The sequence below is a fragment of the Equus asinus genome, chromosome 4 (assembly GCF_041296235.1).
Source record: "Equus asinus isolate D_3611 breed Donkey chromosome 4, EquAss-T2T_v2, whole genome shotgun sequence".
Classification (NCBI taxonomy): domain Eukaryota; kingdom Metazoa; phylum Chordata; class Mammalia; order Perissodactyla; family Equidae; genus Equus; species Equus asinus.
This window is the reverse complement of record NC_091793.1, coordinates 135,147,864-135,173,308: the sequence shown is the minus strand read 5'-3', so window position 1 is coordinate 135,173,308 and position 25,445 is coordinate 135,147,864. Positions and strand designations below refer to the sequence as shown.

Here is a 25,445-nt window from a genome sequence, read left to right as displayed (position 1 = left end):
AGAGCGGATGAAGAAGTGAGCTGAATGAAATGTGGTACCAAAACAAGTGAGGGAAATTCAGAATAGTTTCCTGTGCAGAAGGAGAAATAAAATTTAGAAACTGATTCAAGAGGAGTATAGCAAACAGGTTTAGCCATCTCAGCTGGCATGCTCAAGGAGTCTGGTGCTCCAGGGGCCTTCCATTGGCCCCCTAATGGTAAGTGGTCATGGTGGCTTGTTTGAAATGCCCAGCACTTGGCTCACATACTCCTGTCCCCAAGGAATGCCACAGAGACTTTTTTAAAATTTATTTTTCAATATAGATATATTTTTATTGAGGTTATGATAGTTTACAACATTGTGAAATTTCAGTTGTACATTATTATTTGTCAGTTACCATATAGGTGCACCCCTTCAGCCTTTGTGCCCACCCCTCATCCCCCTTCCTCCTAGTAACCACTAAATAATTCTCTTTGTCCATGTATTTGTTTATCTTCCGCATATGAGGGAAATGATACAATGTTTGTCTTTCTCTATCTGGCTTATTTCGCTTAATATAATACCCTCAAGGTCCATCCATGTTATTGTCAATGGGACAATTTTGTCATTTTTTTATTGCTGAGTAGTATTCCATTGTATACATATACCACATCTTCTTTATCTAATCATCTGTCGATGAGCACTTAGGTTGCTTCCATGTCTTGGCTATTGTGAATAATGCTGCAACAAACATAGGGGAGCATAAGTCTCTGAATTGCTGATTTCAAGTTCTTTGGATAAATACCCAGTAGAGGGATGGCTGGGTCATATAGTATTTTTATTTGTAGTTTTTAAAGAAATCTCTGTACTGTTTTTCATAGTGGCTGAACCAGTTTGCATTCTCACCAGCGTTGTATGAGGGTTCCCTTTTCTCCACATCCTCTCCAACATTTGTTATTTTTTGTCTTGGTTATTGTAGCCATTCTAACAGGTGTAAGGTGATATCTTAGTGTAGTTTTGATTTGCATTTCCCTGATGATCAGTAATGTTGAGCATTTTTTCATGTGCCTATTGGCCATCTATATATCTTCTTTGGAGAAATGTCTGTTCATATCCTCTGCCCATTTTTTGATCAGGTTGTTTGATTTTTTGTTGTTGAGTTGTGCAAATTCTTTATATATTATGGAGATTAACCCTTGTTAGATATATGATTTACAACTTTTTTTTCCAAGTTGGAGGGTTGTCTTTTCGTCTCAATCTTGGTTTCTTTTACTTTGTAGAAGCTCTTTAGTCTGATGAAGTCCCACTTGCTTATTTTTTCTTTTGTTTCCCATGTCTGAGAAGACACAGTATTCAAAAAGATCCTTTTAAGACTGATGTCAAAGAATGTACTGCCTATATTTTCTTCTACAAGTTTTATGGTTTCAGGTCTTACCTTCAAGTCTTTGATCCATTTTGAGTTTACTTTTGTGAATGGTGTAAGAGAATGGTGTACTTTCATTTTTTTACATGTGGCTGTCCAGTTTTCCCAACACCATTTGCTGAAGAGACTTTCCTTTCTCCACTGCATGTTCTTAGCTCCTTTGTCAAAGATCAGCTATCCACGGATGTGTGGTTTTATTTCTGGGTTTTCAGTTCTGTTCCACTGATCTGTGTGTCTGTTGTACCAGTACCATGCTGTTTTGATTACTGTAGCTTTGTAGTATGTTTTGAAGTCAGGGATTGTGATGCCTCCAGCTTTGTTCTTTTTTCTCAGGATTGCTTTAGCAATTCGGGGTCTTTCGTTGCCCCATAAGGATTTTAGGATTCTTTGTTCTATTTCCATGAAGAATGTCATTAGGACTCTGACTGGGATTGCATTAAATCTGTAGATTGCTTTAGGTACTATGGACATTTTAACTATGTTTATTCTTCCAATCCATGTCCTTGGGATGTCTTTCCATTTCTTTGTGTCATCATCAATTTCTTTCAGTAAAATCTTATAGTTTTCATTGTATAGGTCTTTCACTTCCTTGGTTAAATTTAATCCAAGATATTTTACTCTTTTCGTTGCTATTGTAAATGGAATTGTATTCTTAAGTTCTCTTTCTGTTAGTTTGTTATTAGAGTATAGAAATGCAATTTATTTTTGTAAGTTAATTTTGTACCGTGCAACTTTGCTGTAATTACTGATTATTTCTAATAGCTTTCCGATGGATTGTTTAGGGTTTTCTATTAAAAAAATCATGTCATCTACAAACAGCAAGAGTTTCACTTCTTCATTGCCTATTTGGATTCCTTTTATTTCTTTTTCTTGCCTAAGTGGTCTAGCCAAAACCTCCAGTACTATGTTGAATAGGAGTGGTGAGAGTGGGCACGCTTGTCTTGTTCCTGTTCTCAGAGGGATGGTTTCTAGTTTTTCTCCATTGAGTATGATGTCAGCTGTGGGTTTGTCATATATGGCCTTTTTATGTTGAGGTACTTTCCTTCTCTACCCATTTTATTGAGAGTTTTAATCATAAATGGATGTTGGATCTTGTCAAATGCTTTCTCTGTGTCTATTGAGATGATCATGTGGTTTTTGTTCCTCATTTTGTGGATGTGGTGAATCACATTGATTGATGTGTGGATGTTGAACCATCCCTGCATTCTGGTATAAATCCCACTTGAGGAACGCCACAGAGACTTTTTAATCATTAATTGCCTGAAACATCTTCCTAAGGGTCCTACAGTATAGTCCAAGCTAGGGTGGTCAATGAACAAATCCTGTCCTTCTAAAGGACTGAGAGAAAGGGCCACCATGACTGCCTGGGAGGCAATAAAAGGCTGGGAGGTGAGCCCACAGCAGCCTGGGGAAAGGGAGTGAGTGCAGCCCCAGGGGCGGGATTTACTCTCTTGGCGCCAAACTCAGAAGCACTTTCTGCACCCTTACGGACACAGCCAGGGCTGGAGGGAAGCAAGAAAGACTTCGAAAAGCTCCTATCAGACAACTGTCAGCATCAAAACTCCTAACTTCTTCTTCCCTTTCCTTCTCCCCTCCAGCAAAACGATTACATTAATAATCAAAGAGTTTCTTACAAGTGTTTATAATGTAAACTTGGAATATGTTTTTCTACCTGATAGTCTTTTTCTTTGAGGCTTTTTCATTATAAGCTAAAATAATACATCAAATACACAAGTTTTGCTTCTATTTTGGAACAACATAATATATCTAAATGCCTACTTTTATACAGGTGTTCATTGTGTTCAAAGGAACCACCTATTGACGCCAAGGGCCTCCTTCCCTCATCATCCTCATCAGAGGAATATGCCATGGGAGTGAGTGTCTAAGCTTTGAGACACTCCAAGCTAGGCACCAAGGGTTTCCAGAGCAGAGAAAGGGCCTGTCCCATTATTACTGGATAAAGTATAAGCAACGAATTAGGAAGGTGTGGTGAGGTTAGTCCCAGAAGCAGTGTATTTTTACACGTATTTTACAAATATTCACATTATTCATTCGAAAATATTTTAAATGGTAAATGGCTCTTCCTTGAGAGGGATAACTTGTAGCCATAACTAATTACTTAGAAACAGCTCATAAAAGCACTTTTGAGTTAACCAAGTGTGTTGCTCAGTACATTTAATCCTCCAAGTGACCTTCGACTCTACAGTGATCATTATCTCCACGGGGGAGCTGAGCTGAGGAGCTGGGGCCCAGAGACAGGGAAGCGCTCGGCCCGCAACTTGCCCAGGGTTGGACAGCTACTAAGAAATGGTGCCACGTCTTGAGTCCAATCTGCAGATGCCATGTCCAACTCTCAGTTCACACCTCTAACTACTCACTAGTTGTGTGGAGAGCCCAAATTTAACTTGCTGGGCCCTTCCCACCTGCAACATTACCAGGGGGGACATACTCTCAATACACCAAGTTTGTAGTCATGTTCTTGCAAGATCAGTAACCTTCTTAGGTACTGGGCTCTGAGTGACCCTGTTTCTCCCTCGCAAGAACTAAACTGACTTAAGGAAAACTGGGACATTTCTAAGGCAAGAATGTGTAAGCTCAAGGGCTACAGAAATTCAAGAACTCAAAAACCAAAGATAGCTTTCTTGACTAGACAATAGTTGGTTATAAACTCTGCAACAAAGAACTTCTTGAATATGAACTATTACTACTAGGGTTTTTTTCCCTTTCATTTTTACTAAGAACCAAAAACCTACAAAATGACAAACCAGGATTATCCTATTAATAGACAACTTCAATTGTTCCTTTGTTCTAAGAAACCGTGTTAGGTACTGACTGGCAATACCTATACCTTGATCTTCTCATTAATTATACATTTTTCCTACAAAATTGACTGCCACACTACACGCTGTAAGTCAGATTTGAGAGCTGCCAAGATAAATGTTCCAAATGGCTGACTTTTTAAAGACAACCTGTCAGTTCACCAAATAATTCTTTGGGGGTTTATCCCAGTATGCTTTATGTCTCCCCCAAACCTACAGCAATTATTACAGCTCTTTCCTCTTGTAGCATCTTATCGCTAAGGCTAACGATTTTACCTTTCTACCCCTAATATACAAGTAACGAAACTTACAACGCCTTTTGAGAGCATCAATTACTTTGGCTGTTAGTGTTTAATTCCTATAGTGACTTACACAAAATAATCTGATTCCTAGGGAGATAAAGAACTCTGGCACAGTCCATACAACTAAAACAAAGATGACTTTTGTATGATTGACTAAATAAATGTTTTCTTCCCTGAGGTCTGCTTTCATCAAATAATCACATGAATGTTTTATTTCCTTTAGTTAACAACTTATTTTAAAGAGACTTGATGCCAAAACATATAAGAACATACGCACACAAGAGGTACTATCCGGAGTAAGCCAAGAATTCCAGCCAAGTGTCCTATCTTTTACGTGGCACCAAGTGACATTTTCTAAAAAGCACAATGGTAACTATTCATCCCACCAGCCTTAAAAAAATAGGCAGGAACTGCATGCCGGAGTAGAGAAGCTTAAGCTTTGAAATCAGACAGCCGGCTTCGAACACCATCTCTACCACCAACAACTCTGTGACCTTGGGTGAACTGCTGATCTCCCCTCAGAGCTGTTTCATCTGAAAAATGGGGTTAACAGATTTATCTCAAAAGGGTTGTGGAAGAGTTTTTTATGTGAAAAACCTAGAACATAAGCTGGCACATTAGTAGACACTAAGGAATTGTTAGTTTTTTTCCACCTCTCCATAAAATGCCATTAGTAATTCACTTTGAATCTGTTGTCTATGCACAAAAAGCAACGTAAAGGATATTAACTGGGGTGCTCTTTACGACAACAAAGCACTGGAAATGGTCTGAGCATGGGGAAATGATTACATTAAGGTACATTCAGATATTGAAATGTATGCAGTCACTCCAAATATTTTTCAAATAATATTTTATGACTAGGGAGATTGCTATGCTAGAATTTAAGTGAGGAAAGCGGACAAGAAACGCTGTAAAATAATAATAGCTCACATTTACCGAGCATTTACTACAAGCCAGGCACCATACTATGTACTCCACATGCATGATCTTATTAATTCTTACAATAAACCTACTAGATGCATATTATTATCATCCTCATTTTATAGCAGTAGAAACTGAAGTTTTGATAGTTTAAGCAATTTATAGTCACTACATAAGTAGCACAGCCAGGACTAGAATGGCAAAGTGCCTGATTCCAAAGCACTTCTGACTGCTGTGTCACACTGAACGTTCAGTACGAACTTCCCAGGTCCACCATAATGCTAGTTACATAAACACACACGCGCGCACACACACACACACACACACGTATGCATGCATACTCACAAACACACGTACATGCATATTTGTGAGGAAAACGCACCAGATGCTAATGATGACAATCTCTGGTGGTGAAATTTTAGCCGACTTTTAACTATTTTTTATCCATTTGGTATCTTTTCTAAATTCAATAAGTATGCATTATCTTTACAACCAGAAAAAACTGTTTTCTGAAAAGAAAATCTGTACTTTGTAAAATATAAAATATTACATAAATATCAGTATTTTTATGAAGCAAAGGTTTACTCCTTAACTCATTATAGATTTGGGTCCCTCAATGTTATCCTTTTAAATTATTTTTTCTTTCCATGGAGTCCACGGTAAAGAGCATGTAAAAAAACTATTTTGTACATGAATACAACAAAATATAGTACAGAAAGCACCACTGGGTATTTGACAGACATTTGATATTAATATAAAAAGTCGGGGGCCGGCCCCGTGGCTGAGTGGTTAAGTCCACGCGCTCCGCTTTGGCGACCCAGGGTCTCACCAGTTCGGATCCTGGGCGCAGACACGGCACTGCTCACCAGGCCACATTGAGGGGGCGTCCCACATAGCTCAACCAGAGGCACTCACAACTAGAATATACAACGATGTACTGGGGGGCTTTGGGGAGAAGAGAAAATATATATATATATATATACATATATATAAAGTCAAAGAGTGTGGGAGGGGGAAAAAACCTCTTTTTAAATAATACAGAATTTTCCACTTAGAGGAAACACACCCATTAGTGACACGACACGATCAGAGCATTCTCTGTCACGGTCATGTCAGTGATACTGGCATGGAGCCATTTACGTGGACACCCGCACACTGTTAGGCGTGCCTCAGCTTGATACTGCCTATGCCAGGAGGTGTGACTATAATGATGTGTGGGAGTGACACCTAAAGAGTGATTTCCTGTCACCCCACCAATGCGTTTTCAGAGACATGATTCCATAAAGAGAACTGAATGATGTGCTAACAAGCAATTCCTCCAAACCAAACAAGTTCACATGAGTTGAAATCATAGCTGAGGTAGGAATTTATTTTACAAAATTGTTATTTTCTTTTAAAATATATTAAACATAAGGTTATTTAGATAGGCGTTTTAGTAAGTTTTTCAAGAGAAAAATTAACGCAACCTAAAAGTTAGTCCAAATTAATCTCTCTTTACTTCCTAATAGAGGTTCTTCTATGCAGTGAGAGGGTCAACAACGATGCCGTCTGACTAAGTCTTTCCTGACAAGAAAGTAACACAAGTGAAAGATGATCAAACTAGCCAAAACGACCACTAACAAAATTCATGTATTGATGTCAAGAAGCATCTTGTAGAAAGTCACAGGGCTCTATCTTTGGCCTGTCTTGGTTGACATTTTATCAACGACAGAGAGAGCATCATTCTCAAATGTGTAACTGATAAATAAGGGAAAGAAGTACCAACAAACAAGCTGAATTTTGAAATAGAATTCAAAAACGTCTGGATAGAGAGGAAAAGTGAATAGACAGGAAGAGAGAAAATGTGACGAGGGGAAAGGGAAAGCCCACAGGGAGCTGCCCAAGGCCAGGAGGACGGACGCCTGGCTTTGCAGCTGTTGCGAAGAAAAGGACTTGGAGTTTTATTCGACTTTGGATATAGACTTTTAAGATGGAGGTCCACCCGATATTTGACTAGATAAACACAAGCAGGTGCCCGAACAAGGGAGTGATCAGCGGTCCCGTGTTTCCACGGCTCAGAGAGCTCAGAAGTAGGGTGTTGAGTTCAAGATGTCACTTGTAAAGTGACACGGGCAGAGTGGCGGTGCCCTGAGGAGTGTTAAATAGGATGGGAAATCTCAGGTGAAAGAACGGGGACTCGTCACCCTGAAAAGAGCAGACTTGGCGTAGGAGAAACAATGGCTATGGTCAAACATCTGAAGAGCTCCCACACACGGGAGGTGCCCACTACTCTGTGGCACTCCAAAGGCAAGACCAACGGCGAAGCTGCAGGGACGCAGATGTCAGTGTTTCTATCCACCTGTGCTTGATAACAAGTATTGGTCCAACCACAAATGAGACAAGGTCCAAATCTAAAGAGGCTTAAGATCGAGGAGCACTGAAGACTGTGTCTGCAGAATTTCTCAGCATCGCAAAACTGTTAACTCCTGATTCCTGGCAGGGGTCAAAGGGCAGCCAGCTGACCGGGACACTGCGGAAGGGACTCCTGCATTTGGGGAGATGTCAGACTATAGGATCCACTATCCCTTTCCAACACCCACATTCGATGCTTCCAATTTCACATCAGTAACTTTCATGAAGACACTTCTAGTGCATTTATGTAAGCAATGTCTAAATACGCCTCATCTTAATAAATGAGAAATAACTATAAATTTAAATGCAATCCAGAAGCGTCCAGAAGGTGAAAATCTACCAAAGTTTGGAAATTACAAATTAATGTTGTCATGGCAACCTTTGCTGATATCCTCCATTGCAGCTGAAACAGTTCTTGCTCTGGGACTACCCAAACAATAAATGAGTTCATATATTCAATGCCACAAACCAGCACTAAATAACATTTTTAATGTTTTTATTTTTAATTTTTGAGGCAGCAGATTTACATTTTCTCCTTGAGTGTTCACAAATTTAATATGACACTATATTGAGGCTATGGTACTACAGTGGGATGATCAATTGCATCAAGAGTCAAGGAAGTCTCTGGAAGTCTGATGCACACACTGAGCCCAGTCCACCATTCAGGCTCCACAGGGGAAACACATGAGAAAGGTCAAAGGCCGTCTAGATCAAGACATCAGCAGTCAGAGTAGCCAGCATAACATCCTCCACTTGCCCCTTTAAAAATTATAGTTTCCTGTAACAAACCCTCGTCAGTCAGAAGTGGCAGTATGTCAGATGAGACCATCTCACTGCTGTGTACGGCACTTCAATAAGTGGGGTTTCTCGGTTATGTATTAGCAAGGACTGTAATGTATGAAAGTCAGCCCACAATGAGAACAATACTGCCTCCAATCAAACCATTCTTTCCTCAGTACGCTAAAGCGGTGCTTGCTGCTTCTTGCAAGCAACAAAGGCTACAACAAAAGGACTTCCCAAACACCCACAGTCAAGGGAAGAATGGCTCCAACAAAATGAGTGTGAAACCTGCCCCCAGTGTCTAATGTGTATGTGAATCTCCCTTTTCACGGTATTTTAGTGGCTTCCTTTATTTGTGATTTATCAGCAAAGAACAGAAATAAGTTGATTTTGATGGCAGTGCACCTGACTATTCAGAGATTCAAAAACTTGCTTTGTTTATTCTTATTTCGTCCTGGCAGAGGATGTAAACAAGCCCTTTTTCCACGGCTTCATGCTGTGCTCACAATCCCAGATGAATATTTTCACGAATGCAAACCATCAGGCAGGACTGGCGGGAAGCAAAACGTGAAGGCCACTTCCTTCTGGTCCTTTTTCATTCTGGGATGGGTGACATCTGGGCCCTGTGACCCAGGTTTCTTATCGCACCAGCCCCAGAGGAGGGTCTATAAACTGATTCCTCACTAGCAGCACACGCCTGTAAATCTAAGCTACCCCTTCCACGGCATGTGCATTGTAGGCCCTGGTGCTGGGCACTTTATGTCTTATTTACTCATAAGAAAATCATAACAAAACAGGTATTATTAATTTCACTTCATATATGAGAAAACTGAGTTTCAGGAAGATTAAATAATTTGCTCGAGTTCATATAGCCAGCCAATTACATGAGTTAAAACCAGGTTTTTCAAGCAATAAAGCGTGTCCTCTTTTTCTTCTAAACCATCCTGGTCTTAGGAAAGGGAACAGAGTTTTTATAATATAGACTTTCGCATATCAGTGCGCAGGAAAGAGAAACTGCTGATATTTGAAGTGCCCTTTCGAGCAGTATGCATTCAGAAATCACACCACAAAGGCAGCAGCCTTCTCATCCATACTTAAGACCAGCCTTCCCACTGGAGGCAAAGAAAGATGGGGATCATCATTTAGGAAAATCAGCCTATGCTTGCCTCCCCCTTCTCCTCCCAAGTTGTACATATGGTACAAACAGGACCCAGAGACCAGTTGGGGAGCCAACTAGCAAGCAGTGCTTGGTGTCAGTGGTCTGGAACCAGGGAATGGCCAGTATCCAGGCAAGATATTCAATTCCACAAATATCTACTAAACTAACTGAGTTTCCTGCCCATCACTGGCAGCTGTCAGTATTGAAGAGGCCTGAAAGGGAACAGCAGGGACTCATCCTAGGGCTTGAGCTCAGAGACAAGACTACTGTCCCAAGAAGGCTTGGAGATACATGATGGGACCCTTGCTCAAGGCAACTTGGGGTTCCTACACAAGAACCCAAAGCAGGGACTCAGGAATGTGGGAGACAAAGTAGAATCCGGGGTACAAAGTGAAAACTAGTTACCCAAGAATGAGGCTGAGCTATAGCTTCCTGGATAAACTGCCCGAGCGAGGCAAACACGTGGTCAATCTGATGAAGTCACTAAGGTACAGACGTGAGGAAGCCGATCCCCCTGCGAAGGGCCGACTCTGGTCCCACATCCCACAGGTGGGGGAGAAATAACCACACCAGGGTGGTCACCACTCCGCTCAGGCCAGATTCTGTAGATGTACGACTTTCAAACTTCTATTTTTAGCACAAGAAACTTTCCCCTTAAGAGAATCTTACACAAATGCCTAATATGTAAAGCAAATAAAAACAAGCGCCGAGAGCTCAACAGAACACAGCATGCAAACGACTAGGAAAGACCGCCCTGAGTCACGCTGCCTGTCAGACTCACAGCATACTGTCTTCTGGGTCTTTCTGAGACCCCATATGCCCTCCCTCAAAGCCTTGTGGGCCAAGTGATCCGAGGCTGCTGCCCTCAGCCTCCTAAGGCATAACTAACTTCTGCAGAGCACTTACCAGGTGTTTGGCACGTCATTTAGTTTGATGCACATGAAGTACATGTTCTTGAGGCTCAAGACCCACTGATTCATGAACTTGCTCAGGACCCTAGAGCTAAGCAGTGGGGAGCTGTGACAGAGCCCCCTGGGAAGGATGGGTGGTGGGAGGGGATCTCAGAGACCTAGGAGTGGCTCTCGGTGTGCCACCTGGTGCCTCGAACGTAGGAAGGCCCCCGGGGAGGTGACTCCACTTGTCCTTCCCTGGCCCCTCCTGTCTATCCCAAATCTTCCCTCCATCACACGAGTACCCCTGTTCCCACTCCTGGCAGTGACTGTATGGGCCTGGGAGACAGACGTGCTTTCATCACGACTTCAGCTCTGCGCACCCTGTTTGTACAACTCCTGGCTGCAGCTTTCACAATCTGTCTCTGATTCTCAATCTCATCTAAAGCACTTTATTCCTCTGGATTTAAGAAACTGAGCAATTGCTGATTCTCTCTACCTATAGGGCTGACTTAATCATTCAAAAATCCCACGGGCTTGGCTCCTATAGAATGCCTCTCCTGGGCATGAGAGGCTCTATAACAAGCTGTCCAATAGAACTATAACGTGAGCCACTCAGGTATTCAAAAATTTCTAGGTAGCCACGTTAAAAAAAAAAAAAAAGTAAAAAGAAATGTGAAATTAATTTTAATAATATATTTTAATTTAACCCACTATTGCCAAAATATTAATGTTTCACAATGTACTCGATATTAAAATTTGTTGAGATACTTTACATTCTTTTTTCATATAATGTCTCTGAACCCGTGTGTATTTTACACTTCTAGCACATCCCAATTTGGACTAGCCATATTTCAAGTGCTCAGTAGCCACATGCAGCTAGTGGCTACAGTACCAGATAGCATAGTTCCATAACCTCTTCTCTGTTCCCATCCCTTTTCTCATTCCCTTTCCTGTAACAACTCATTTCCTTAGTAGGGATGCTATGGGCAGGGGTGGACAATGGGGACCAGGGTCATTAGAGAAGACTTCGATCACACTCAAAGGGAGAGCCCAGATCACAAAGGAGCTTCTGTGCCATGCTAGGGAGCTGAGACTTTATGCTGGAGGAGCAGTGACTCTGCTGAGAGATTTTCAGCAGCAGAGTCGTGATCACATTCGCCTTTTAGAAAGGCAGCAGTGTGGGGAACGGATTGGAGGCAGGCCAGGCAGAAGGCGGACAGACCAGCCACGTGGCTACTGCAGTCATCCTCAAGAGGAGGCTGGGCCTGAACCGGGGCGGCCACGGAGGGGGCAGACTCGACTCAAGAGTGTGAGAAGACAGCTTCTACAGGGCATGGTGATCAGTGGAATGCAGGGCTGAGGAAGGAGAGGAATCTAGAACAACTCCCAGATTTTAAACTTAGTGAAGGAGGTTTCATTAACTGAGACAGAGAACATGGAAGGAATATGCTGGCTGTGGAAGTGGGGTTTTGAGTTTTCTAAGATATCAGGAACATATGTCAAGAAAGGGTTCAAGGTTGGAGTTGCAGATTTAGGAATCAATGACATATAGGCAGTAGCAGAAGAAAACAGAAGGTGAGCCGCCCCAGGGCAAATGAGAAGAGTGAGGCCAGGGTTGAAGGGTGAACTAGAGAGGATGCTGAGGTCTGGGAGGAGGAGAGGAACCTACAGAGAAGTCTCACACTGAGCACGTGCGGCAGGAAACAACCAGGAGAAGGGAAGCACTCGGAAAACAGGGCAGCCAAGCTTCAAGGAGCCGAGAGAGATCAGTCACACCAAATGCCCCACATGGTCAAGAATCAGAAGAAGAGAATCCTGGACAACGGCTCTGGCGGTTTGAAGGACAGAGGGCCGGTATGAGAGGACAGGGCTGTCGAGGGTTGGAGAGGAAAGCAGGTGGGAGGTGCAGGTCCTGTGTGAGGAATCGTCCTTCAAGGAGCAGCCTTCCAGGACCAGGAGTGAGATGCAACATAAGCAGACTGAAAGGGAAGAGGCCAAGGGGATGCTATTTGTCTGGTGTGTCGTCCTGTATTTTTATAAAAGATGACACACACACTTATGCACTTCAAGAAAAGGTAGGTTGAGACAGAAATATCAGCCTCAGAGTGGAAGAGAGTGAAGGGAGGAAAAGGAGTGGGGAGGAAGATCCTGCCATTTATAAGGAAGATACATCACCATCGCAAAACTATTTTTCCTTATTTAGAAATATAAATGAAATATAATTATGCATGAAGGCATTTTTTCTTTAATAGTACTACGTATCACATATAAAATCAGATAAATGCTGAACCCAGAGAGAAGTCACGGTTTTCTGGAGCTCCAGATCTGCAGTCCCGCTATATCCCCAAGCCCTCCCACACCTCTGGACTTCACCTAACCTCCCCAACGTGAGCTCATCACGGGAGAGCCACGGGGTTGCTTACAGCCGGTGGCCTCTCTGACCGGTCGGTGTCCTCTCTGATTGGCCGGTATTGGGGCTGAACTGACAGGTGAATATTTTCAGTATCACTGAGCATTACATCACAGGGTAGTACAAGAAAAGTCAGGGCTTAGGGGGTCAGACAGCAAACACATTCATCCGCCACTTATCAACTCTGCAGAATCCATCAAGTTATGTAACTTTCTAACTTCCCTGACCCACTCTCCTTTTATTTATTTTTTTCTGGTGGGGAAGATTGTCCCTGAGCCAACATCTGCACCAATCTTCCTCTATTTTATATGTGGGATGCCTCCACAGTGTGGCTTGATAAGCGGTGTGTAGGTCTGCACCAGGGATCCAAACCCATGAACCCTGGGCTGCCAAAGCGAAGTGCATAAACTTAACTACTATGCCACTGGGCCGGCTCCCACTATCCACTTCTTAAAAGGGTACTTAATCCCTACCTTGAGGTTTAAACGAGATGATCAATAAGTGATCACTATCATGATAATGATGATAATTGTATTCACTTTGTCCTGAATTTCTGGGAATTGAGTACTGCTGATAATGAATTAGTGCTTTGCAACAATTAGCATCTTGATCCCTAAGGAGAATAAAGAATCCATAGTAGTGTTAGGAAGGGCCCTTAAAAACCCCAATGGGCATCTGAGGTTGGTATCCTTTCTTCCTGAAGGTGCACATCCAGCCACTGCCCTCAAACTGCCTACATTTGACACCTGCTCTACAAGCACTCGCTACTCAACCTTTTTAGGTTTCGGTATTGCTCTTCAGTAAAATGAGGGCAATAAGAGTATATATGTCACAGCATTGTTTTGAGGAAGAAAGGAGATAATGGATGTATTTAGATGAGACATTGCCTGGTATAGCCTATGCTTGAATACATTTAGTCATGGGGGGCTCACCACCTCATGAAACAGCACAATCCACAATAGGACCACTTTCCTTATACTGACCCCAAATCTGTCTCTCTGAAACTTACACCCATCAGTCCTGGTTTTATAGTCCATGGGGGTAGTTCTACAGAATCAGAACTAGGGTTCTCTAGCATGTTCACTCGTTTATTGAGTCCTGCTGGGTGCAGTGTCCCACAGATGGCTGGCTTCTTGACCTCTCCCTATTAACACTACTATGAAAGTTTCAACCTTCATTGGTGGTGTTTCCATACTGCAGGAGGCCTTTTTGAGCATTCTAAGCGAGCTGGATGCTACCCAGGAATGCAATGGTTTTACTGCTTACAAGATTTATTTTGTGCTTTATGTCATGATCAGTTCAGCACTTGGCACCAAAAATAATTATTGCAGGAATGTGTATATCCTGTAAGTTTCATTATGGAACACTGCAGACCACCAATGCCCAGGAGAGCCCTAGCGGAGGTTCAGCCCAGGAGCAGGGCCAGTGTAACCGAGTAAAAGAGGAGTCAAAAATCCCGGAACGCCTGCCCTGCACTCCCCCTGACCCCGTCACCCTTCCCACCCCCGCATTCCCAATAACAGCTATTGAAATCTTACCCAAATCCTCTCAATAATCAGCTCAAACAACTGTCTCTTTAGGAGGGCCCCATTGCCCTCGACCAGAAGGTCATTTTCCCTTCTGAGCTCTCTTAGATCTTTGTCTTAGGGATACATGTGTTATTTCTCCTGCTAGACTATAAATTCCTTCCTGGCAAAAACAGCGCCTGTACAAAGTGAGTCTTATTCCAAGTTTAAAGAATTGGATTCTGTCCTAAGTACAATCTGATGGGCATGGCAACTCTTGCCTACCTCACCTTTCACCCCCAGATGACTATGTTTTTATTTACAAAGAAGCTTTTTTTTTAAAACTTTATTTTTTTTTTAATTTTTAATTTTTTTTTAAGATTTTTTTTCTTTTTTTTCTTTCCTTTTTCTCCCCAAAGCCCCCTGGTACATAGTTGTATATTCTTTGTTGTGGGTCCTTCTAGTTGTGGCATGTGGGACGCTGCCTCAGCGTGGTTTGATGAGCAGTGCCATGTCCGCGCCCAGGATTCGAACCAACGAAACACTGGGCCACCTGCAGCAGAGCGCGTGAACTTAACCACCCGGCCATGGGGCCAGCCCCACAAAGAAGCTTTTAAATGAAAAGGTTGGGCAGCCTTGCAATAAAATCTGGTATTTTAGGGCCAATTAGCTGCACTTTCATATAACTGAGAACTCTACCCTAATTGTTTAATGTGTAAAACACTGACATAAAGCCTGAACGCTTCTATTTTTGCTCACTACTGGGACCCATCACGCCACCTGAAAATAACGACAGCCTCCTTAATTCCAACTCACAACTGTCAGCCTCCAGCATTACTTTTTCTGGAAAGTGCCAGGCCTCAGAATGCTCACAGCTGATGAATGGAGAGGCTGATTAGAACCACAGTAGCAAAAGGGGAAAAAATTCCTTGACAGATGCCTCCTTCAAACGCCCGTCCCTTTTATCCAATGTCAACATTAATTTCTATGTTAACAAACAGTTACAGAGGTCAGGACGAGATGTCAGGCTGCAAGCTAGGCTCTGGGCACACAATGGTGAGCAGCATACAGGCACTATCAAAGCCCACCATTTAAAAAATTCACCCTCTGGCTTATCAATTCTACAGATATCCTTATCAAGTGCCTGCCGTGCCCAAGGGCCTATCGATGTTTCAAAAATGGAACACAAGGTACACCAGTGCCCTGGAGGAGCTCGCAATCCAGCTGGGAAAGCAAGGATTAAGCACAAGCTGGTGTCAGAGTGTCTGGTGGTCTGAAGGAATGATGCAGACAAAAGGGCAGAGAGGAAGAAACCAATGAGAGAAACAAGATCAGAGCAGGTGACCTGAACTTGGAGATGGTGGTTAGGGCAGAGGGAAAGGAAAAGGCATCTAAAAGGCAGAGTACGAACAAAAGGGTACAAAGTCATCTTAGAAGGACAGTGAGATCCAATCAGCAGGAACAGAAGGTTCATGTTGGAAAGAAGCAGAAATTAAAGTTGGTAAGTTAAATTGGGGCAAGAGCGTGAGGCACATTAAAACCAGGTTGAGAGGTCAGACTTTATGCCAAAGGCAATGGGCGGGAGGCGTGGAAAGTACGTGAACTAGCGGACAGCTTTGGGATCAGATCAACCTGAGCTCTACGCAGCCTTCCCGTGAGACAACCCCTGGAGAAGAGAGTTAGGGGTGAATGTGGTGGAAGTGCGCAGAATGGGGAATACTCAATAACAGAGAGACCAGGATGCAGACGACTCTAATCATCCTGGAGCAGTGACCACTGAGGGCCTGGGCCACCGCAGGGAGAGTGAGGAATGAGGAGGATGTGTGGGGCCGGCTTGGAGAAACTGTACAAAGGAAGAGTTAACAGGACTTGTTGCTCAGTTTTACTGAAGGAATGAGAGAAGAGTCAGCGGGTTCCTAGGTCTCACGCCTGGGTGATGAAGAGAACACCAACAGTATCAAGAAAAGGAAAGTCTTCTCATTGTGAAAGGGACAGGGTTAGCAGAGACTATGAAAAGTCTGTTATCAGGTACATAGCCTTTAGCATGTCAGCAGGACATCCACCATGAAAAGTCCATTAAACAGGTGCATAAATGGGAATGGAGATTGTGTCAGTGCCAGAGATAAAGGTTTGTAGGATATAAAGATAGACAGCACCATCACATTTAAGAAATTTTTATTAAAAAATAATGCTACTAGCTATTCAACAAAAATAGCGGAAATGATATAAATAGCAGAGAGAAATACCACTTCACAGACTATTTTTCTTAGCTATGGTACTTTGGGGATCCTACCCATTATCACAACACTGAAGGAAGAAATTTCTGTAGAAATTCAACATACAGCCTATTTACATAGCAAACATCACAACTCCAAATGAGCCATTCTGATGTGTCAAGGAAATAACACCTTCACAGCAGACTACTTCAAAAGAGGGAAGGAAAAGAAAGGCTTGTTTTTCTTCTATAATTATGTGTACCAGGTTTTTAACTGCTTCTATCGTGAAAATCATATTTTAATTGTACGATTACACTCTAAGACAGAACAGTGGTGGCATGAATCGATTAGCTGAATTATGCACAATCATTCAGAGATCAATAAACAGACTCCATCACTTAAATCTGTCAATATTACGTATCTGCCCTCATGTCCTGTGTCATGCTTGTAAAAGCTACTGTTCTGTGTAGGAAAATTCTAACAGCCATACGATTCAACTATGACAGTCAAATGACAGTAAAGGGTCTGCAGAAGCTGAGGAGAAAGAAGTACCGGGGGCAGGAGCAAGCACTGTGTACGAAACCCACTCTTCTCCCATCACGTGTGAGACATGGAGTGTCAACTCAGACCTTACCACGAGCAACCTCCACTTCTTCCATTCTATGAGACTGTAACCAAAAGTTCTCGGCCTGGCTCACCTCACGAAATGCTGATTAAAACTATGTAAAGGTAACAGAACGCAGACCACCTAGGCAACTTCCACACACAAGCCATAAATGAATATTCATTGTTAATGACAGCAAAGGTCTATGATTAGAGACTGAGAAATGGATAAAACTTAGAACCCAAAATGAGATATTTCTAAAGCTGAACTTCTCATGGAAAGTATTCGCATGTGCATGGCAAAATTGATCTATGAGATCCTTCTGAAGGGCAGCACTTCAAGACCGCAATGGTGTGGGCTAAGTATTCTCCTTCCCTAATCGCTGCAGAGGTGGGAGGGCTGCTTCACAAGCTGACTGACACCTGTCCCCACAACGACCACCTGAAAACCAGTGCAGCACCGAAACCATGGATTGATGACTTTCATTAGGGGGCTCCCTAAAACAAACTGAATACAAAAGGAGTCCCCATGATTTTGCCTGTCTAAATAAGTACATTAAACCAAGTTTATTCCTAGGAAATCATCTCATATTTTCAGAGGCAGGGACTAAAGAAAGAAAGAAAATTGCCAGTTAACATACTCCTTTTCCAAATGTTGAGTTTACCATCCTTTTAAATATTCTCTGCATTCAAGTGATTGTATTTTTATGCAAATTATTCTTTGGGGCTAGCCTAGTTTGTGTTTGTGTGTGTGTGTATGTGTGTGTGTGTAAAGCTACAAAGAAAAAGAATCTGACATACTTTTTGTTCTGCTGCTCCATAAAATAGGTTTTAACAAAGCGGGGGTATAATCCAAAACTCTAATTAGAGACCGCAGCAGTATTTGCCTTGGCCAAAGAGAAAATCATACCCAAAGTTGATTTTTCCCCAGTTAGAGTTCCAACACACAGATATTTTTAAATGCTACACTCACTTGATAAAATTGTCCCCATCCACACAACACACTTTCTGCTTAAGTGATACAATTTTATAAGGCCAATGAAATATTTCATCCAGAAGGCAACTTTAGTCTTTATTTTCAGAGTACCTTTCAAAACAACTGGATTTGTTACTTGATTTTTTTTTTTTCTAGAATGAAGCAATTTCTGACTTCCTGTCCCTTCTTTCCCTGCCATACTGCACATCTGCTTAATCTCTGGAACACAAAGTAAATCAGAACGGCAATAAATCTCTCCTTTAAGACAAACTAAAACGATGTCACAAAGGTCACAGGACCCCACTCTTTCAAATACTGGCATAGAGCCGCCGTCTCTGCACAGGATCTAAAATTTCAGAGGTTTTTTTTTTTTTCTTACTTGTGAGAGAACTGGTAAAAGATTTTAATACAACACAAAATTTTTTTTAAATAACTGAAAAATATTACACATAACATTTTATGAAAATAAAAAAGGCTGTGCTTGAAGTTCAAGCTTTTTCACTAGTTCTCCAGCTACAGATTCTGTAAAACGCTCAAAGGATAACGCTGTACGGGAAGAATCTTTCCAGCGTCAGGTCTCCGAAACCGTGACACCCGCTCCCCCGGGCCTGCTGGGAACCGAAAGCTCGTGAAGTTCACAAACGCGCACACCAGGCCCCCGAGACCGGGGAACCTCCACCTGCGAAGACGGGAGGCTGCGGGCGCATCCCGTCCGCGGAGCCTCAGCCCTCGCCTCCTCGTCCGCGGGGAGTCGGGCCAACCACGGAGCCGGGGGCGCCGGCCGCGCGGGGGCCGAGCGCGGAGACGCGAGGACTCGGAGCCGAGCGCGCCGCGAGCGGGCACCGTCCCCGCGCCGCGCCGCAACCGCCGTCCCGCGCTCCAGCGCTCCGCCGAGGCCGACCGCGCCGCCCTGCGGACTCCGGGGCCCCGCGGCCGGCCGCCCGCCGGCCCCTCCCGGCCCCCGCTCGCCATCGCGGCGAGTCCCCGGGCCGCTCTCCCCGGCCGCCCCCGAGGGCGCGATGGCGCGGGCGGAGGCGGCGGCCCCGGCTCGGGGCGCCGGGCAGCGGGTCTCCGCCGCCCTGCGAGTGGCAGGGGGCGCTCGCGCGGGGACGGCCGGCGGGGACCGCGGCCGATTCAGATCCGGGGCGGGCGGCTCCCCAGCGGAGCGCGGCGGCCACTCGCCGGCCCCGGACACGCAAATGTGCGCCCGCCCGGCGCCGCCTCCTCCCGCCCGCCCCGGGGAGAGGAAGGACGGCGCCCTAGGCGTCCGGGCCGCGCCGCCACCAGCGCCGGCGCCGAGCGGGGCCACACCCAGCGGCCCGGGGGCTGCGGAGCGCGGGGCCCCGGCCGAGCCCGCGTCCGGCGCGCAGGCCGCCGCGTCCGCCCCAGCCCCGCGGGCGGGGTCCGCGCTTACCTCCGTGCCGAGCGCCGGCCGCGCTGTCCCGGGCCGGGCCGGGGCGCGGGGGCCGGGGGAGGCGCGGCGGCGGCGGCGGCGGCGGCCCCTGCGGCGGGAGGGCGGGCTGAGCGGAGCCGCTGCCAGGGCCCCGCGCTGCCGGCGCTCGCGGCGGGCGGAGGCGCAGCCGGCTCGCCCGGGCTGGATTCCTTCGCCGACACCGCTCGGGCGGCCGCCCCGCGCAGGCCGCTCCCGCCCCTCGCCGCCGCCCCCGCCCGCCCCTCGTGTCACTCACCCGGCGCCCGGCCGAGCGGCGCCCCGCGCTCCCGCTCGCACACTCGGCGCCGCTCACGCCTCTCTCGGGTTTTGTGTCTGCTCACACGCACGTTCTGACACAGATCCCTTCCCTCCACACGCCCTCCCTAGCTGCTTTCCCACCCCACTTTCTAGAAGAATCCCCGTGCAGCTTCCGCACTTTGCTTGCCGGCCCCACACCAACCTCCTCGCCCGTCCCCAAACGTCCACCTCTCTGGAACTGCCCCTGTTATGGGAAGACTGTCACAGCCCGCACGTGTTGCAGGAGAGTCATCCTCCCGCGCCCAGGAGAATGAACTTCGCTCCCCGCAGCGCTGTCGACGAACGCAGGATGCTGCTGCTGTTCGAAGGCGGGGATGCTGTCTGGGGCCGAGCCAAGCTCCCAATGTAAACAAAGACGGCCGATTCCGGACTGACCTGAGGAACGGGGAGCGGAAAAAGAACCGGGGCGGACTTGGGTCTGACCTTAGAAACGCGGCTAACCCGGGGTGTCCTGGCCCCTCCGTTTCGCTGCCTGTTCACGCCGAGCTCTTGGAGGATGGGCGGCTCAAAACGTGTGGTAGCCAAGTTCCAGATAGACGCGGCGGGCACCAGCCCGTAGCTTTCTGCCTGGGAGTACAGTAGTCGGGAGAGTGAAGGCAGTTTCTCAATCGTTATTCATGATGGAAGCACTTTCGATGACACGCCTCTTCCAGAGGCAGTAGAGTGAAGTGCAGGCAGCTCTCCAATTCAGTTTATCTTTTTAGAAGGGTGACTTAGCCTGCCTTTTTCTCAGTGCCAGGAACTGTTTCTCCGCGGCTCCTTGGATGTCAAAGCGCCTTACAAATATGCAGACCAGAGTTAGTTATGCCTCTCACGCTCGGAACTGTAAGGGGCCGCTGAGTGTACAGCAGAACGGTGTATCATCCGATGTTCAGGAATTCATAATTTGAAATAAAATACAAGCACCTTTCCGGTAGAGTTCAAATCTGCTAACATAATGTGCCCCTGTTGAGAAAGCGCAGCCTGTAATAAGGAAGAGAAGAGCAGAAAGTAAAGGAACTCATCTTCTTACGTGACTTGTGATGGTGGTCTTGTTACCCTGGAGGGGTGTATGAATCATCTAATTTATTTAACACACATTTCTAAGTGCTTTATGAGTATTAACTCATTTAATCCTTCAAACAATCCTAAAACTAGGTACCATTTTTGACCTTTTTTGCAGATAAAGAAACCGAGGCAGGACAGGATAAATAGTAGAGCCAGGGTTTGAATTCTACAAAATCTGGCGCCGCTTATGCCAGCCACAGGAAAACTTGTTTCTAGAAGCCCTAGTATGGGTAAATATCAACTATAAACATCATATTACTTATTAAATTTAGATGAAAAAGTAACTTGTAACAGTTTGACTTGGAATTTGATGCACTTTTTAGGTCCTCTGGCAAAATAATTCGCTTAAGTTTTGAGGGGTTTCTCCTCTTAATTAGAATTTTAAGATGAATTAGAAATTATTGGGTTTTTTTGGTAAGGACGCTGGAAATAATATTGAACTCAGTCTTCATTCCTTTCTTCTACCACTTCATAATCTTCCCAGGCCTCCAAATCCAACTTGTTTAGTAAAGTCCGAAAGAAAAATCCTTTTGAGTACTGACTATGACCAGAGGGCAGAAAGGGTTTTTCAGAAGCCCATACATGGCCTTTTACATTCGAGGGTTATTTCCCAGTAAGCAGGTAGTAGCCATAAGAATAACTGGTATGTTTATTGAGAGCAAAAATGTTACAGCATTGAACTGATGAGGAAAAAAAAACATAGAATAGGAGTGTAGTGGTAGCCACTATCCCACAAACTAGACTAAAACTAGTCTCTACCGGGACTGGAGGCCTAGTCCATGAAGAGACGATTATAAAGTAACTAAAGAAAATAATTATAGCTTTGAAGAGTAAGCTAAGGGATCTAGCAAAAGAAATCATGCTTTTAAAAGCTTTACAGACAGTTTCAGAACAAACAAACCTTTTCTGTTCAAATTAATTTACTCTGGAAGAAATGAAAACTTGTGTTTCTGGGCGAGAGGGTTTAACATGCTTATTGAAAAGCATGTAAAAACTTCTTGCACATCAAATAACTAAGTATTTTGATGAGTTAAGCATAAATGATTTTTAAAACATATGAATTACATTCCCATAATTATATGGAGATATAAAAATCCAAAGAAATAGGATATTAAAAAAAATATGTATTGGTGTTAAGCGCCAGATATTGAGAATTTATTTTGAAAGATTATATTATTTGAAATTTTGATTAGGAGGTCATCTGTCTACAGCTAGTATGACTCTATTCTTCTAAATGATTCTCTATGTTTATCACCCATGAATCTCATTTTACAATGTTCTAAGCTAAGTGGAAAAGTGAAGGTCTTTTCTTAAGCAACAAACAAGAATCATAAGAGTGAACATTCTCTGAGGGATGAACAAAGTATGTTAGTGTATATGTTCTAATATTTCCATATAAGTACTCGTAATCTGTGTTTGCCGCTTCCCTCCATATCGTCATCCACACTCTTTGTCCAGGGGGCCTGATTGTAAGTGGGGGGCACAACGCCATATCCTTCCATGAGGCTGACTCTTTCCTTGCAGGACTGACTTCAGCACAGTGCCGTAGTCCCTATTTTCCACCGCTGGATTGACTTGATTCTCTAGGCCTGGTCATTCAGAGCACCGTTCACATTCCTGGAAGTAGCTCAGATCTCAGAAGCCTATTTTAGGCCAGGGTCAGTTGTCTCTATTCGAGTTTTGGCATCTTAACAAGTGATGAGACAGAGAGTGATTTTAGGTGCTAGGCTCCAGACCACTTTTCAGACCTGCCGGAGAGTCTGTCACTCACCTAGAGATCCTTGACTTTGACTAGATGCAGTGACCGGGTAGAATCTGGGTGATCTCCCTTAGGGAGGAGATGAGGGTGTTCTGTGTGTGTGAGTGTGGCATTCATTATTACTGTTCACAAATATTCCAGCTCTGCTTCCTTCAAAGCACGTGGTAGGATTGTGCTTCCCCACCCGACTGAAGTACAGTGTAGCCCTGCGACTTGCTTCAGCCAATGAAAGGGGGATGCAAGCGATGAGTATCAGCTCTGGGGAGAAGTGAAGAGCTGGTGTAAGCATCACCACATTCTCTTTTCTCTCTAGTACTGCAACCAGCAGGGTGCCTGTTGTGGCTGCTTCGTTGGACTAAAGTGAATGGCGACAGTGAGCAACACCACACCTGCCGGCCCTTACTGGATATGTAGTAGAAGTGATGAATAAACCTCGTTGTTCTAAGCCACTGAGATTTAGAGGTTGGTTGTTTCTGCAGTAAATCTAGCTATTCTCATTAAAAATAGGCGGGAAGAATGAAACAAATAATTGCAGGGCACACTGTGGCAGAGAATGGCGGATAATCCCACAAGCCTGCTTCTCCTTCCTCCTGGGCGCACAACGAGTTCACCTTTCCCAGCCTCCTCTGCAGTTAGGTGGGGCCATGTGACGGTGGAATGTAGACGGAAGCTTTGTACTCCTCTTCCAGTCCCCACCCATGGGAATCTCCTGCATGATCTCTCTTCTCCATCTGCCACGTTGCAACTAAAGACTCTTGAGACTCTAGAGCAGTAGTCAGCAAGCTTTTTCTGTAAAGGGCCATACAGTAAATATTTTAGGCTTCGTGAGTCATAAGGTCTCTATCCCAACTATTCATCTATTTTACAGGAAAGCAGCCATAGACACGATGTGGACAAAGGAACATGGTTGTGTTCCATGTTATTTACAAAAACAAACAGGCCGCGGGTCGGTGTGTCCTGTGGGCAGTAATTTGCTGACTCTACCTAGAGGAGGGTAGAAACACAGGATGGAACGAGCCTTAGTCTCTGAGTCACTCTATGGTGTCACCTTGATGAACATCCGCATTGAAATGTTATCTGAGTAAAAAAACCTTTGCTGAATTAAGCATAACTAATGCACTATCTTATCCCATATTCCAGAAAAAATTCCAGATGGATTAATAATTTAAACAAAGAAAACTGTAAAAGACTAAAAGAAAACATAGGACACTCCTTTACAATATTGATTATCTTTATAATACTAGTTAGAAATATCATGACAAAAGCTCCAGAAACTATAACAGAAAAGATTAAACAGATTTGACTCCAGAAAAAAAAATAAAACATTTCTATACAGTGAAGGGTACCATAAATAATATTACCTAATTGGAGGAAATATATGCAACATATGTACACAACAGGAAAGAATTAATATGCAAAATAACAAATGGCTTCTTTTTTTTTTAAGATTTTTAAAATTTTTTTCCTTTTTCTCCCCAAAGCCCCCCGGCACATAGTTGTATATTCTTAGTTGTGGGTCCTTCTAGTTGTGGCATATGGGATGCCACCTCAGCATGGCCTGATGAGCAGTGCCATGTCCGTGACCAGGATTCGAATCTGCGAAAGCCTGGGCCACCACAGCAAGTGCTCGAACTTAACCACTCAGCCACAGGGCTGGCCCCAACAAATAGCTTCTATAAATAAATACACAAAAGAGAAGGAGCAAAATAAGAAAATGGACACCGGAAATGAAGAGATAATTCTCAAAAGAAGGGATATGTGTTAATAAGTATGTGAAAACATATTCATCCTCATCAATGATCAAAGTGTAAATAAAAACAAGACAGTACTTTTTACTTATCAGACTGGCCAAAAAAGTATTTTAATATCAACTGTTTGTGAGCATGTATAAAAAATAACTTTCATACTCAACTGACTGGAGTATGGATTGATAAACATTTCTGGAAAGCAATTTGCAGTGTCTATGAATATTAAAAGTGCATGTATGCTTTGACCATGCATTTCCACTAGAAGTAATCTATCTATCTTAGAAAAATACTAAGTGTGCAAAAATATATTTACATGTATGTCTATTGTAGAATTATTTGTAAGAGCAAAAAAAAAATTAGACCACACCTCGCCATTTATGAATAGAGGAATGGTTAAATAAATTGGGTACATGTACACTATGGAATAATAAATAACTGTTAAAAAATGAGGGAGCTCTGTGTTGACATGAAAGAGTGTTCATGATATATTGTGAGTGATAAGAGCGAGTCAGAACAATGAGTACAGTGTGTGCCGTACAAAGGGGGAAGAAGGGCGGAAATCTATGTATCTTGAAAGATATGCACACTGTTGACACTGGCAACCCTTGGGGTGAGGGACTTCCATTTTTAACGTGGTACGTTTATTTTTTCCCCTTTGTATGTCATTTTTATAATTATAACTTTTTTTAAAAAAAGGAAAAAGACAGAAGTCAAGAGAGACTGGAAGAAAAACCCATTGTGGACTCTGGCCAGTACCGAGGGCTGAGGGCTGGGTGGGCAGAGGA

The 25,445-nt window shown here is 44.0% G+C and overlaps 1 protein-coding gene across 16 annotated transcripts in view; it reads right to left on the bottom strand.

The window, feature by feature from the left end:
- SPATS2L (spermatogenesis associated serine rich 2 like) overlaps positions 1-21,078 on the bottom strand; it is a 166,451-nt gene extending 145,373 nt beyond the window's left edge. For 2 of the 16 annotated variants that reach the window (XM_014832461.3, XM_014832466.3), the window contains exon 1: positions 20,530-21,078. The gene's annotated coding sequence lies outside the window, so the exon portion shown is untranslated. Of the gene's footprint in view, positions 1-19,770; positions 19,973-20,044 lie in introns of those variants that run through there. The other 14 variants (XM_044768494.2, XM_070508327.1, XM_014832460.3 and 11 more) reach the window with 8 other exon arrangements.
- Between the last annotated feature and the right edge of the window lie 4,367 nt (positions 21,079-25,445).